A 4,069-nucleotide genomic window follows, 5' to 3' on the forward strand; every position below is an offset into this window, starting at 1 on the left:
AGGTATATGGCATGTGATGGCATCTTAAAAATAATAAACATGTAAATCATTTTAAAAATTCATCATAAAATACCGTCTTTTCCCCGTTGAGTCTGTTCTTAAATCTTCAGCTAATTTCGTTGTGGTAATGCAGTCACTACATTAATTAATGTTTTTTATAAGGCTAATTGAAACCAAACGCCGTGACGTAACTGAGGCATAGGCCTACTGTATTTTTCGTACTGTGATACCGTAATTCATAATATAAATCATGAAAACCATTGTTATTGTGCCCTTTTTGCCACTCTGCGCAAGGGGTGCCACCAGTCTGGGAGAGTCCCCCCCCCCCACCGTCTGGGAGAAAAACCACAATTCGTCCGGGAGAAAAACAATGTATATTTCCTACATATTAGATTTGGCTACAAAATCAATTAAATAAGCCTTTGAAAACCCCTAAATGGTCATATTTCTCACCACACCCACTATTTTTCGTCGGGCACATCTAAATTTTAAATTCTGGTATGTCATAATATTTCTGAAATCTTCATCATCATCATCATCATGTACCGTGTCATAGGACGTTGGCGATCACGACTTTCCACCAATTTTTGTCTCTGGTCGCTGCAAAAAATCTCCCACTCTCTGATGTTCAACAGCTCGACCAATACTCTTCATGAAATTTAGCCTTTTAACAAGTAGAACCTAACTTTTTAGACGCGGCGGCGATCCGGGTGCACCGTTGTTCGCTGCTTCAAACTAATATTACAGGCTTAAGCAACATTATTAAATAAAATAATATAAAGCGATATGGTAAATAGGCCTACGCTTTCTCACGTTCGAAAAAATGCGTTCAGTAGGTAATAAAACAACATGCCTGCTTTTAAGCCCTTTTTAAAAAAGGCCTTCTTCGGAGGTTCATAAAGTTAAAGGTAAAGGTAGGAGAATAACCCATAACTTGCAGCGTCATTGTGCTGAATTTCTTATGGGCGTGTGGTCCGTGACTACAAGCCGTAAAGAGGCGCTTCGTGGTAGCTACATGATTATAAAAATCATAATAATAATCATAATAATCATAAATACATAATATAATATAGTATATATAATATGTATAATATAATAATATGTAATAATTATAATCATGATTATAAAATCATTATCCTGCATATTTTTAAGGTTGGTCCCCCACGTTTCAACCGAAATGTAATTTCATAAGTAAAGTTGTTGTCTGAAAGTTGTTGAAATGAACTGCATAAATTAATGCTGCAGGTTTTAAAGCAAAAGCGCTGTACAGCCTGAGTACAGCTTATATTATAGCAAGATACCGTTATCACTAACGTCTGAATTTTCATACGCGACACTAGTGCGCGTGCTTTTGTTATAATTTGAGAAATATGAGGAAAAGTACAAGATTTTCGGCACACGAAGTAGGTAATGTAAATAAATCAAAGACAATTAAGTTTTATTTTCTATGGTACAATACAGATTAATTAGACCTGTATGATAGCAAAAAACCGCTGATAAAAAAAATCATGGTGATGTTATGATGATACTTACTATATAAGAGTGTCATTTCCGGCCATCTTGAGGTACTATTTCCTCAAATTTTCGCACCTCAGTCTCAACCATGGTGGGGCTGAGGTGGGTGTGGACTGACGGCCTTGAAGTAGGTAAAGTAAAGTAAATACATCAAAGACAATGTTAAAAGGTTTATTTTCTATGGTACATCACACATATTAATTGGATCTCCGTGGATGCCGAAAATCGCTGATAAAAGATCATGAGAAATTTGTTGGCACTTCATTTTGTCTATAATGGTGATGTGATGATGACGAATTTTACTACATAAGAAGAGTGTAATTTCCGGCAATATTAAAGACAAATGTTTTATTTTCCATGCTGGGGCGACTGCAGGGTGGTGCATACGATGCCAACGCACCCCCTAAATTGTATTAAGAAAAATAATTGTTGTATTGTATGTTGATATGTTATGTTATCATTATGAACATGGTACCGGTTAGATTTTTAAAGTAGGCCTATGAGTGCAATTTCCAGGAACCAGAGGTCTATTCTCAAAATTGTCCATTTTAACAAGAAATGAGCGCTCAGCGCGCGAAATTTGAGATTTTTAGGCACTTTCAGGGGATATAAAGGAGTGAGAAAGATAATTATTTTCCACTTGTCCCCCGGCGGTTACGCCATCGGGCAGCATAGATCAAGGAGTTATGACATTTTTTGAAGTGGAGAAGGGGTTGCAGGGTGTTGTGAGTCTGATCATTCCTTTTCATTCTTGTCTTTATTTTTCTCTTCTCTTTTTCTTTTCTTTTCCACTTCTTTCTCCTTACCCTCCGCCTCCCCTCTTTCTTTTCTCTTATTACCCAGCCCGGTACAACGGCTTGGTCAGCCCGGTAAAAACTGTCAGGGGAGGGGCAGTCTGCCCCCTCCCCCACCACTGACTAACACGCCAATCATCTCCCCCCCCCCCAATGAAAAATACTTTTCTACGCCAGTGCCTCAGACCCAACTATGGTGGGGCTCAGGTGATGGTATGGTACATCACACACTGTTTTAAGATCTTTTATTGCTGAAAATCGCTGATAAAATATAATGAGAAATTTGTTGGTGAATTTATTTTAAATACAGTGCTGATGTGATGATAACGAATTTCACTATGTAAGAGTGTCAATGCCCGACCATCTAGAGTAAATATTTCCTCAAATTTTCGCACCTCAGCCCCAACCATGGTGGGGCTGAGGTGGATGGGGACTCACGGCTTTGAAGCAGGTAAAAGTGAAGTGTTTACATCAAAGACAATGATTTTAATTTTTATTTTCAATGGTACATCACACATAAAAAATTGGACTCGTGTTGCCGAAAATCGCTGATAAAAGATCATGAGAAATAATAGTCATGCGAAAGATGATGAAGTTTGCTGTGGAGTGTGATTTCCGGCCATCAGAGCACCGTTCCGCAATCTTTGGATCGCAACCCAAAGATTGGGTCACGGAAAAATTTCGATAGGTCGCAAGGACAAACGAAATCAAATTACAGCAAACGAAAGTGCAATTTAAAGTGTGGCACGTACGTCAGCTTGCTTTCGTAATGTGTGCGTTACCAAAGTTTTATGTTAAAAAATATACTATCAAAACATTTGACAACTTGAAAGTGTTAGTTTTGTTCATTTCAATGTGTTTGGCTTTCAGCTCATGACGAAGAAAAGATTTTTCTCTTCAATTGAATGTGTCTGTGTCTTCGCATAACCCATAAATCACCGTTCCGCAACCTATGGGTCGCTACCCAATGTTTGAGTCGCGGAAAAATAGATAGGTCGCATAATCTTTTTAAATCATGGAGAAAAAAAAAACTTATTACGAACGAGGATAAACGGAATTAAATTATAGTAAACAAAAGTGTAGTTAAATTGTGGCATGTGCGTCAGTTTACTATTGTAATGCGTGCGTTTCATGTCAAAATATATACAAAATATTTACACTTCAGCTATGACAATCTGAAAGTGTTAGTTTTGTTCATTTCAATGTGTTTGGCTTTCAGCTGAAAATGTTTCAATTTAATGTGTCTATGTCTTCGCATAACCCATAAATTTCTGGCAGCATAGGCCTATCTATGATTTTATGTACTGCATAGTCAAATATCTGTAAATCATGAATTTTTACAAATCTTTAACCTATTTCAAGTGATAACTTAACTTTCGTGGTTTTGTTAAAAGAATAACTCAAAGTTATATTTTAATTTTTAGGGTTATTAAATTGATTTTGTGGGTAATAGTATCTTTTGCCAAAACAATCAAATGGGATCTTCTAAAACTCGCTATCCCTCGCGCGTATAAAACGACGGACGTGATTTATTAACTTCGGGTTCGATGGGTCGCGTCTGGGTGCTTGCAATATAATTTGAGTCGTGGGCTAAAAAGTTTGAGGAACGGGGATCTAGAGGTAGAATACCCTCAAATATTCGCACCTCAGGACCAACCATAGTGGAACTGAGGTGGGTGTCGGCTCACGGCTTTGAAGTAAAGTAAAGTACGGTACATCAAAGACAACTTTTTTAGGTTTTATTTTCTATGGTACATCAC

Source organism: Anneissia japonica, unplaced genomic scaffold, assembly GCF_011630105.1.
Source record: "Anneissia japonica isolate Jap-2015-1 unplaced genomic scaffold, ASM1163010v1 scaffold288069_len450862_cov184, whole genome shotgun sequence".
Taxonomy (NCBI): domain Eukaryota; kingdom Metazoa; phylum Echinodermata; class Crinoidea; order Comatulida; family Comatulidae; genus Anneissia; species Anneissia japonica.